The 13,195-nt window shown below is 35.9% G+C and overlaps 1 long non-coding RNA gene across 1 annotated transcript; it reads left to right on the top strand.

The window, feature by feature from the left end:
• Positions 1-726: 726 nt before the first annotated feature.
• Positions 727-2,192, top strand: LOC129876454 (uncharacterized). The gene is made up of 2 exons (XR_008763377.1): positions 727-1,177; positions 1,948-2,192. It is a non-coding gene; the product is annotated as an uncharacterized LOC129876454 (long non-coding RNA).
• The last annotated feature ends 11,003 nt before the right edge of the window (positions 2,193-13,195 follow it).

The following is a 13,195-nucleotide window of genomic DNA, read 5'->3' as shown; positions in this document are numbered from 1 at the left end:
TAACAAGCATTTGATACTACTCGTGTTTCCTAAAACTCTTTCTCAAAATATCAATTATGCATAGTACTCTAACTGATTCCAACTCTGAAAATCATGCATAGAATCAATAATGTAATACTTCATAAACTCAAGTACTGTAATGCACTTGGGACTCTCATGTTCCCTCAAAAACTCTTTTTTACTTTAAGCATGAAAATACTCTCTCTTTATCCTTGTTGACACCCAATTTTGATCCTCCTTTCTTCTAATTTATCTTTTGAGCTTCTACATTAATAATAAATATAATCACCTTATTTTAATTAAGTACCATTTTGCTGTTATCATTCTTTTATAAACATTATCATATTTTTAAAATCACATATTTTATAATCGAAGTTACTACTATCATTGTACACCTCTTTTCTTAAACAATCGATTGTCGTAACCCTTATTTCAAGTTTCTTTCTTATTTAAATTAATATTCCATATCTATGTTTTATGTTAAATTTATAATATTGATATTTTTACATAATATATATTGTATAAGTTATCAAGTTAGAAGTCTAAAATATTTTAAAAGAAAGAAAGAAAAAGGCCAAATAAATTCGGTCAAGCCCTAACTTATAGCCCAAATCAATTTCACTAGCCAACTCACATACAAATGAAGGCCCAACTCAGCATTTTCCCCTAAAAGCTCCCTAAATTACCATGTTATCCTGATTTAAAAATATCTAAATCCATTTAGGGTTAGACTTTTTTCTCTTTTCCTTTTAGCAGAGCAGCACCTTCTTTTCTTTCTTTTTTCTATTTTTAGAGTGTTCCAAAACTTTTTCAACTCAAAATCAAAGAAGGTTTCACCATTTTGAAGTAATGTCTGAAGATTTATGACCAAATCACGTGAAGATCAAGTGGAGCCTACTACGTTTGAATTTCAAAATACTCCAAATTCCCACTCAGCAAATTCCTTGTTTCGTCCTATAAATTGGACTCTTTGTACTCGTTCTAGGGAGGTTTTTTTTCTTCACCCCTGCACATGAAAACAACTACTTCTTCTCTTGAAATTTTAGTTTTCTTTGCACTAGTTAATTTGCTAAAAGCTCCAAGTATTTAGATCTGTTGCAAAATCTCGAATATGAGCATAGTTCGTATTTGAGTGTGATTTGGAGACCGAAAATCCCCATTCATTGCCCCACAATAGGTGATACTCGCCTCTCTATTCTCTATTTTTAAAATTGTTTTTGTCCTGTCATAAAATTTGTGAGTGTTTTAAGAAGATAATGTGTCAAGAATATATTTTGCTTGAGTTTAGCCATAATGGTGAATGATGTTAAAATTTGTATTTCTTGGACCTCGTTCCAGTTATATATGGATCTGAAGCCATTTTTTTAGGCTTGTACTTAAAAAGCAATTTAGTTTTGTGGTCAAATATTCATTTGAGACCAGTTTGTTATTAGCTAATATTCATTAGAGTATCTTTATATTATAAGGATTTTGCATTATGTTTGCTCAGGTAGAAATGTGATTTAAATTGATTGAGCCTATTTGCAACTCTACTTCATGTCCCAACGTCCACATTTTTAGTCTTTGTATATGCTTTGTTATCTGAAGCATGCGTATAAGTAGCCATTTTAAAAGAATGTCATATAATGCCGAATGACTTATGCATCAGATTTCATTTTTTTTCCTTTGTAAAAGTAATGTTTCATTTATAGTTTAAATCTGTGATTTGTTTGAGGTTTAGTTTGTGCTCAAAGTACATTTATTATGATTTAGCTATTTTTAGTTGGTTTTTAAAGTCATCAATAGTAAGACAGGTATCTTGTCTAGTGCTTGCATATTTCATGTTTAAGATTATATCTTTACGGTGTGGCTTTACTTAACTCTATATTTGTTTTATTTAATATCATGAAAAGTTGAATTATCTTACTAATCTCTTCCTTCTCTCTTCATTTACATGCACTTTCGCAGCAAAAAATGAGTCTCTTCGAAAGACTCTCACTGCCGTATGGTCTCTTGCTGCCACTAGACATTGAAAATGTGCATCATCTCTTTCACTCTGTGCTTCCGCTTCCTCGAAACCCATACAAGAGCAAGCAAATCTGGAAAATTACTCCTCTCATTTGTTTTAATCGCTACTACTTATATTATGTTTGCTTTTATTAATGATACCTGAGAACCTATATTATGTGACGTTTTTCTTGCTCTTTGATTGCTATTCTTGAGGTTAAATCTTCTTTAGTTAGTAGATGTAACTATTTTAGTTTTTGTAAGGTTCTTTCATTTAGGTAAACATTTTTTTTAAAAAAAAGAAGCTTTGCGCGATGACAAATGTATCCATTAGGCCTTTTAAGTTTCTTTGTTAAAACATGGTTAGCTTTTCAATAGCAAATTTTGATATAAAAGTATCTTAAAGAGTTTTAAACCTTTAACTTTGTTGAGAGTTTTAATGCTTTTCAAAATATGTTCTAATTTTTTTTTTACGCTTGGCTAATGCATGAGCAAAATGATCAAATTTTGCATTTGATTTTCTTTCTTAGACATAAATTTGGAGCCAGTAAACTATTTTAAGCAAAATAATTTTTTAATTCCACCAGGATATAAACATGCAAACTAGTTTTTTTTAAGATTAAAACATGTTTTCTTAACCCATTGGTCTTCCGTTTTATTAGCACTCATTTTTAGTTTTAATTAATCAACCTAAGTTTGGCTGGTTAACCATTTTTAAACGATCTTAAAGGATGTCTAACTCCTTTCCTTTAGGATAGTTAGAACCCTTATCTACAATCATACAAGTTAAGCAGACCATTATTTGGAGTTAACTTTAGCATTAAATTAGTTAATTATTTAGGTATCCTAATTTACCTTAAAAATAATTAGGTGACGACTCCTTAAGTTAATTAATTAGGAATAACCAATATATTGTACACCGTTTGACTTAGAGCTAAAATAGGGTATAACAGTCCTAAAACAATGCATAATAATAATCAACTTAATAACTCAACTTTGGTTCATGTGGAAATAAGCATAAACAACAACTTTAAGAATTCGAATCTTAGGAATATTCATTATCTCAATAAATATACATAGGTATCATGACCTAAGCCTAGGGCCTAGACGTGACATGGCGAATGAGAAACTCGGAGGTACATCCCCCAAGACTCTTAGAATAATTTAGCCTTTCATAGGTAATGACAATAAATCAACCAACGGAAAATAAGGGAAAAGAGGGACTAAGGGTAACATCATAGCAAAAACCATAACAATCAAACATCAACTTACATATGTCCAATAATACCTCTGAAATTTAGATTCGGCGAGGGCTAAGAGAAGTCCTTAGCTCACCCTCAATCAAAATAGAATGAAATGCCATAATAAGTGTCCAAAGGTCTCAATATATCATAATCTAGAAAGGTAAAAGGAATATTGTTCCCGAAGCATGGGAACTCACCAAGAGTAGCCTTCAAGCGAAAGTCTCAACTAGTCACGTGGAGGAGAATGAGGAGGACCACCGGTCCCTACATGGTGATAACATGTAGGCAAAATTAAGCATTAGTACTTTGAATGTACTAAGTATGTAGGCATGCAATACAATAAAAAACAATAAGAATTTATAAAGTAAAGCACATGAGTAAGTGCATGCAAGAGTAATCAAGTACATAGCATTTGAAACATTCATTTGTGGGAAGATGACTATATCCAACATTAAGACCATTTGAGCTATAACATGGAATCCAACGTAACCCCCTACATTGAAAGGGGAGACTACTTGCCAAGTATAACTCCATCAACATTCATTTCTTTAACATTTAATGGCTATTTGTGGATCCACTAGCCTAGCCTACAAGGGCTCCTATGTTAGCATATAGTTCAAGAAACTAGAGGTTGCTACTAGGATTCCCTTACCGAACCCCACCTCAAGCCTCATTCGGTGCTAAGTCAAATTACACGAAATAGCATATCATAGTAACATTATCATACATATAATTTAAGACATCAAATCATAATTCGGTAGAGTAGCTCATTAAAAACCTTTGGTGATTCAAGTATTAAAGAATGGTCCTTACCACATAGAGAATCCATTATCTTGGGTGAGAAGCCTCTCATCAAAATTCATTCTTTCATTTCAAGACTCCATAATCAAAATCATTATCTTTCATAAACATTGATTTGGAGTCCATAACTTTAAAATCACACTTTCATGAAAATAGAGTGAAACTAGGTGGGTTAAAGTCAATTCAACTTCCAACATGTGAGTAATGGAAATCATGCATAAACACTAGAAAATTCATCAATTTAAAATCATGCTTTGAATAACCCACCATGAATCTCAAACAAGCCTTTATGAAACTAAAAATAGATAAGGCACTTGAAATCAATCAATCCATCCATTTGAAATCACATTACCTCAAAATAGACCAGTAATCATTAGCTTAATCATGATTCATACTATTAAGTAGAGGGTAGAGTAAACCATAAGAAATTCTTACTTGAAATCAAAGACTTAGTTTGAAAGGGTTTTTTGGCTCCATGGGTGGAAGAACCCTAGACTTATTCTTGAGGAACCTCATAAGTAGAGGGTAGAGTAAACCATGTATCTTGATAATTTTAGACCTTGAAAGTGGAGGAAGAGACTTGTTCTTGAGGAACCCTAGACTTTGCTTGTGATGAAAAATACCTTTGAGAGGAGCTTTTAGGAGAGGAGGGTTTTGTGAAATTGAAGTGAAGGTAATAATGAGGGGTTTTGGGAGGTTTAGGTTCATTATATAGGGTAAATTTGGTCCTAAAATGACAACACTTTGTCGATAAAACATAGGAAAAGACTGAAATACCCTTCTTAAAAACTTGCTGTACAGACCCTACGAATGGTCCTTATGAATCGTAGACCTCCCTACAACTCGTAAAAAAGGAATCGTCCTACAAGGCTTAAGAAAACCCCGAGGATTGAGTCTCTGAAGTTTCTCTTGACTCGTCTTTACGAGTCATAAACACTTCAACGACTCATAGAAGGGATTTGTCGTGCAGGGTCTAAGACTCCCTGAAAACTAAGTCTCTGAACTTTATCTACAACTTGGTTTCATGAGTCATCGGAGGAGAAATGAGTCATCAACTCAACTCGTAGGGTCTCTCTGACCCTTATTCCATTTTCTTTCCTCAGGGACCTCTCTATGAGTCACTCCTACGACTCGTAGGTGGACTCATAAACTTGAGGGCTGTCCACTTTTATGAAGTTTTTCCTTTATTTTGACTTTTGAAATTACGGGGTCTTACAATATCTACCCCTTGAGAATATTCATTCTCGAATGAGATTCAACTAGCATAGAAAGGACATGGAACAAGCACTAGCAATTCAACTTGAATGAATGACATATAGAATACACAAACCATGAGATTTTAAAACTTTACATAAGTCATGACTTTAGAATCACCTTCATGAACATGCATGCATATGAAAGACTTAACAAAACTAAAACGTAGGAGTGTTGAACAATTGAGCTTGAATAACCTAGTACCTTAGGCTTGAGTAGAGTGAAAGAGATGAGGGTATCACTTCATCATATCCACTTCCGCTTTTCATGTAACACTTTCAACTTATTGATTCCTTTGAAGGACTTTAACGGATGCAAATTCCTTGTTCCTCAATCTCTTGACTTGCCGGTCCAAAATTTCAATCGGGACCTCTTCATAGGTCAAGTTTTCTTCAAGATTCAATACCTATGAATGAACAATGGAACTTGGATCACCTATAGTTTTCCTTAACATAAATGTATGGAATACCGGATGGACCATAGCCATTTCCAGTGGCAACTTCAACTCATAAGCAACCTCACCTACACGTATCAGGATTCTATAAGGCCCTACATTCCTAGGGCTCAACTTTCCCTTTTTGCCAAACCGAACTACACCCTTCATGAGTGAAACCTTAAATTATAACCAATCATCTACACTAATCTCAAGATCCCTTCTCCTAAAATCGGAATAGGACTTTTGGCGACTTTGGGTAGTCTTCAAACTTTCTCTAATGAATGTCACCTTTTCCAAGGCATCAAGCAAAGAATCGGGACCCAACAAGGTCATCTCACCCACTTCAAACCAACCAACCGAAGACCTACATCATCTCCCATACAAATCCTCAATAACATCATCTCAATACTTGAGTGGTAGCTATTGTTGTAAGCGAACTCAATAAGTGATAAGTGGTCATCCAACTCCCTTTGAACTCTAACACACAAGCCCTTAACATATCTTCTAGTGTTTGAATTGTCCACTCAGCTTGACCGTCCGGTTGAGGATGGAATGTGGTTCTTAGCTTCACCTTAGTACCAAGTCCCCTTTGAAACGATTTCCAAAAATGAGAAGTAAATTGAGTTCCACGATCTAAAATAAATGAAAAATGCACACCATGTAACCTTACAAATTCCCGAATATAAAACTTACCATAATCCTCGACGCTAAAAGATGTCTTGACTGGTAGAAAGTGAGCCGAATTTGTCATTCTATCAACAATCACCCAAATTGAGTCATGATTTTTCCAAGTACAAGGCAAACTCACGACAAAGTCCATGTTCACATCTTCCCACTTCCAAATGGGGATTTCAATATCTTGTGCTAGGCCACCCATCATTGGTATTCGGCCTTAACATTTTGGCAATTTGGGAATTCATCCACGAACCTTTCTTTGTCAGTTTTTATGCCACTCCACAATAAATCTTCTTTAAGTCTTGGTACACTTTAGTTGAACTAGGTTAATAGAATATGAAGAATTATAAGCCTCCTTTAAGATCAAATCCCTTAGGCCATCCACATTCGAAACAGATATCCGACCTTGGTAGTGAAGTACCACATCTCCCCCCTGTGAAAAGACTTTAACTTTATTTTCTTTTACCAATTTCTTTAACTCCACCAACATCGGGTCAAGGTCTTGTTTTGACTTAACATCAAAAATGATTCGGACCCATTTTACACAAATACACCACTATCATCGGAACCACTCAACTTCACTCCCAATCTTGCCAATTGGTGAACATACCTTACCAACTCCCTCTTCCCTTCATCAACTGCCCATAGACACCCTTCTAAGTGTATCAGCAACAATATTGGCTTCACCCGGATGATAATGCACACTCATGTCATAATATTTGAGGAGGTCAAGCCACATCCTTTGCCTTAGATTGAGGTCCTTTTGAGAGAACACATATTAAAGACTTTTGTGATCGGTAAAAATATCCACATGTACCCCATAAAGGTAATGCCACCAAATCTTTAAAGCAAACACAATGATCGCTAACTCAAGACCATGGGTAGGGTAGTTACACTCGTGCACCTTCAACTGCCTAGAAACATAGGCTACAACCATGCTATTTTGCATCAAGAACAACCCAAACCAACTCTTGAATCATCACAATACACCACAAACCCTTCTAATCCTTTCGGTAGAGTCAATATAGGAGCAGAGGTAAGTCGATCCTTCAAAGTTTGGAAGCTACTTTCGTACTCATCTGTCCGTAAGAACTTTGCCTTATTTTGGGTCGATTTCATCATAAGAGATGAGATGGAAGAGAACCCTTTGATGAACATTCTATAATACCTGGCTAGGTCGAAAAAGCTCCCAATGTCGGAAGGAGATAATGGTGTAGGCCAATTAATAACTGTCTCTATTTTCTTAGTATCAACCTTGATCCCATCACCGGACTTTATGTGACCAAGAAATGCCACCTTTTAAAACAAAAATTCACACTTAATAAATTTGGCAAACAAATGCCTATCCCTCAAGGTTTGAAGCACAAATTTCAAATGATTGTTATGGTCTTCCTCACCCCAACAATAAATCAAGATATCGTCAATAAAGGAAATCATAAAAGTATCAAGGTAGGGTTTGAACACCCTATTTATTAGATCCATAAACACCGTCAGTGTACTTGCCAATCCAAACGACATCACCAAAAACTCAAAGTGACAATACCTTGTTCGTAATGCCATCTTAGGAATGTAGCACTCCCTTACCCTTAGTTGATGATAGCCAGACCGGAGATCAATCTTTGAGAAATGACTTTCCCCTTGCAATTGGTCAAATAGGTCAACAATCCTACGAATCGAATATTTGTTCTTAATGGTCACCTTATTCAATTGACGGTAGTTTATGCACATCTAAAGTGACCCATCCTTCTTCCTCACAAGCAACACGAGAGCACCCCATGGTGAAATACTTGGCCTTATGAATTCTTTTTTCCAACAAGTCCTTTAATTGTTCCTTTAACTCCTTTAATTCTGCCGGAGCCATTTGGTAGGGAGGAATAGAGATAGTTGGGTATCGGGGAGAAGATCAATAATGAAATCACCTTTCCTTTAAGGAGGGACACTGGGAAGGTCATCGGAAAAGACATCGGGAAAGACATCAACAAACTCATTAACCACAAGAACCGACTCAATAGATAAAATTTTGGAGTCGACATCCCTAACCCTTACATTGTGGTAGATGCAACACTTAGAAATCAACTTTCGGGCTTTAAGCAAGAAATGAATTAACCGTTGAATTATGACCCTTCCATTAAAGAATAGGCTCACTTGGGAATTGAAACTTGACTCTACAAGTTCTACAATCTATAGAAGCATAAGACATATGCAACTAATCCATTCTAAGAATAACATAAAAATCTACCATGTCAAGATCAATGAGATCATAAGGAACAAATTTGTGCAAGATAGACACGACACAATCCTTATAGACCTTTCCAGCAAAAACCTACTCACCAGTAGGGGTAGACACCAAATCGGGTTCTAATAACATTTTGGGTAACACATCAAATCTATTAGCAAAGGAATGGATTAACAAATGACAAATTGGCACCCGAATCTAATAATGCATAAACATAAAAAGCAAAGACCTTTAACATACCAGTAACAACATCGGGCGCTTCTTCAACCTTTTGTCTCCCATGCAACACATACAATTGATTGGTGCATTGGCCACTCCCTTGAGCTTGTTGACCATGAGTAGTTTCTCTTTGAGGCTTACCACCACCTCCTCTACAATCTCTAACTTGGTGAACCAGTTTACCATACTTGAAGCATGCATTGGAGCCAGCTAAACAATCTCCTTTTTGAGTCTTCCCATACTTCTTGCAAGCGGGGAAAGCTTGAGCACCCACATTATCCCTTGGGATCTTCAAATTAGCACCCTTGTCCTTTTTGAACCTTGGAGGAGGAGTGTTGATAGGACCTTGTCCCACAAATCATTGCCCCCTTTGTCCCTTTTCACCACTACTATAACCAGACTTTTGGTGATTAAACCCTCTACCATTAACTCTAGCCTTCTTGAACCCTCTTGACGTCTCCCTCAATTTCTCTGCGTCGATTTGTTCTGCAAGGTCATGAGTTGGGAGATTTACATATCTTTGACATACATTGATGTCTTGCATTCCTTAGACACCAAACTAGAAAAATTGGAGATGAATTTACTCATCCTTGCTCTTGGATCGAAGACCATTAAAGGAGTATACTTAGAGAATTTAGTGAATTTGAGGGCATATTCCCTCACACTCATGCCCTCTTGGGAAGGTTGATAAACTCTTGAATCTTTGACTCCCTTAGCTCTAAATGAACGAAGCGATCAAGGAAGGCACCCTTAAACTCTTTCCATTCTATAGGCTCTATATCTTCACACCTCTCAACCAACCATTGCTTATACCAAACCCTTGCTACGCCCTTGATTTCATAGGCCACTAGCTCGGTGTTGTCATTTGGAGGCACTCCCATGATAGCCACAATACAATAACTTCATCAATGAACTCCCTTGGGTGATCATCAACCTTGGATCTATCAACTTCGAGCAGATTCATCCTCTTAAAGTACCAAATCCTAGAAGCTGGAGTAGGTAATTGATACAGGGGAGGAGCAACACCTTGATTAGCTTGGTTGGCTATGGCTTGAGCTAATAAGGTGATGATATTTGGAAATTCCACATGTGTAACTCCTTTCTTAGGATGTGGAGCCTCGAGAACCGAAGGAGCTTGGTCCTCATAAAAATCCATTGATTTTGGTGGAGGTACCCTTCTTGGAGGCATTATCTAGAGAACACAAAATGATCTGTTAGTTAGAAGAAGCCTTAGGACAACTCTAGGGCACGATATGAATCATGAAAGAAGGGAAAACTTTCTTAAACGTCCCATAGTCTCCTATTCATAGTTGTTGCGCACTTCACAACCATGAACATGACCCTATTCGATGCGGTATGTTGGACTCTGAGGACCATTCAAAACCTCAAGCCCTAATACCAAGTTTGTCACGAACCAAGAATAGGGCCTAGACATGACACATCAAAGGAGGAACCTGGAGGTACCTCACCCAAGCCTCTCAGCATTCGTTTAGCCTTTCATAGGTGACAATAAATCAACATGAGAGAAATAAGAGAGAAGCGGGACAAAGGGAAACATCATAGAAAAAACCATAATGGTCAAACATCAACTTACATACGTCCAACAATACATCTAACCTTTAGATTCGGTGGGGGCTAAGACAAGTCCCTAGCTCACCCTTATTCAAAATAGAATGAAATGTCATAATAAGTATCCAAAGGTCTCAACATATAATAAGCTAGAAAGTTAAATGAAATATTGTTTTTGAAACATGGAAACTCACCAAAAGTAGTCTTCAAGTGAAAGTCTCAACTAGTAATGTGGAGGAGAATGAGGAGGAGCACCGGTACCTACATGGTGATAACATATAGGCAAAAGTATTTGTTAGAACTTTGAATGTACTAAGTATGTGTCACGACTCGACCTAGGACCTAGTCATAACACGACGATCAAAACCCCAAAGGGATCCAATCAAGCCTCTTGTACATATCATAAGCATACATAAGGTAAAATATAAAAATGAAAACATAATAAAAGAGTCTAAAACCATGAATAGAAATCTGAAAATGTCTTATGACAACATAGACTCAAACATATGTCCAACTAGATGTCTCTAAATATGAGTATGGGCAGGGGCTGATTTTTTATGTGTGCCTAGATAGTATATTTGAGGCATCAATATGGAGTAGGCTAATATAAGTATTCTTTATTACCCATAAGAATTTGGTCAAAAGGATCATATAATGACAAAGATGAGATAATTAAATATAGTCCAAGTATCCTCCATTTAGGTAGATATGATCTTAGAAGAGCAGTATTGAAGGGATAAGAAATAGAACTCAAACTATTAAGATTTAATAAGGCATCTCTATAAGACAATTTGGGTAACAATTAAAGAAAGACTTCTATAGAAGCAAGATGAAGTTAAGAGAATCATCTCAGAAAGAAGCCCTAGAATGAATCTTAGTACCTACACTTGGAGAGTTCAGTAGACATGAAATCAACATTTTTTGGGTATTAGAATAAAGTGAATATTGGCCAATTTAGAGTATATGGAATAGCATGATAGTCTTAGAGTGTCGGCATCAAACCTAAGGGGGAGATGATAAGGTGAGGAAATAAGTCAAGTTATGAGAATCAGATAGTGATGTGTTCAGAAAAGTTTTGGTGATATATCAATCAATTCCTGCTCTAGTGAATTCCTTAATTTTAATCATTATAACACCATATTGGTGTCTCACATATCAGAATTATGTCCATGACCTATGCTCATACACTTTAGACAGATTCACATCTATGCCTAGTTTTTATAATAAGAGACGAAGACATTAGCCCATTGATATCAATCTTACTCCATAAAGTTTCAATATCATCCTCATGATATGAATATAATCATATAAGCATTCAGGTCTCATAGTATGCTCAGTCTCACAAATTCATGATTTTCCCTTATTGGATCGCAAAGTAAAGCTATGTCATGCATATTTTATATCTAAATTTCTCAAATGAATCATGCGCTGGATCTCTCATTGTAAGCCCCTCCAATGATCCTCTTCCAATTTTCATGGTGATACTAATGGTAATAGTTGAGTATCGATAGATAGGAGAAGTTTCATGTTTCTTATTGTGATTGTGGTGGTGTGCTATTTTATCCAAGGTAAAGTTATAAATATGTAGGAAGAGCAATATGAGATTTTATTATGAGTAATAGTTAGATGAGAGCATTTGGTCTGTCTCCTTATAGTGATCCATGATATTTTAGTGGTTGGAGAACATGAAAAGGTGGGAAATTCTTCGAAGAGTTTGTTACTTAGAGTCCATGGAGTGGTTATAGTACTAGGATTCAATGTGGAATTAAGGGCATATGGATGAATGTTCAGTGCATTAAGCTCTTCTTGATTAGGACTCGAAGTTTGTTGAATGTTGTTGAAGAAGTAGTACTCTTGGGATGAAACTCCCAACAGAGGTATAGAAGATTAATCTTGTGATTTAGATTAGTATAATCGATTTATGTGTCGCACCATGTGACTCAGAGTTAGGCTTGAACTTAATACAAATGAATCATTTCCCTTCCACTTCATCTTGACCATTATTCGAGGACAAATGATACTAAAGGGGAGATATTATAACAACCCAAAATACTTTTAGCTAAGACCCGAACCATTTTTCATATGTGTATAGGATCATACCGGGAGATTCTTCATTGTGCATAGGATTTAAGGTTAATTATTTAGTGCGGTAATATATTTATAGATGAATTAAAGTCACATGAATCTTCTATCATAAAGTTGAGTTAAAAGTTTTCTTACCGATTGAGTTTCGATATAAAATTTTACTTCTATCAAATTCAAATGATGATATCTCTCAGCATATGATGAATTAGGTGGCCTATCACTTATCAAATTAATCACCTATCAGTCTTCTTTCCATGTCTACCAAGTTTGCCTTATTTGGAGTTTGAGAAAAAATGTTATAATTGTTTTACCAGAGATTGCTAGATAAGAGTTTTTAGAGTCAGTAACTCGGACCTAACCTATAGGTTGTAGGTTGAGGTATGGTCTTTAGAGTTCACTCATGGGAAATTCCTGAAAGTCATTTTTATGGGTACAATCCTACAGACCCAACAACGGGTTGTAGAAGAAACTACATCGTAGTTTAAGACTGTAGGATGAAGTCTAGAATCTCATATTTTAGCTAAGTTACTATAGTTGGGTTCTATGACCTGTAGAAGCTTCTACAAATCATAAATAATCCCATAGATGACTTTTCCAGTATTTTAAGATGGGTTATTTTAGTCTTTTCCCATCCTTTTTAAGCCCAAACCCCGATGGTTTACACCTAATTAAGTTCCTAAGCATTAATAT

The sequence above is a fragment of the Solanum dulcamara genome, chromosome 12 (genome assembly GCF_947179165.1).
Source record: "Solanum dulcamara chromosome 12, daSolDulc1.2, whole genome shotgun sequence".
NCBI classification, from domain to species: domain Eukaryota; kingdom Viridiplantae; phylum Streptophyta; class Magnoliopsida; order Solanales; family Solanaceae; genus Solanum; species Solanum dulcamara.
The sequence above is the reverse complement of the archived record's forward strand: the minus strand, read 5'-3'. Positions and strand labels throughout refer to the sequence as shown.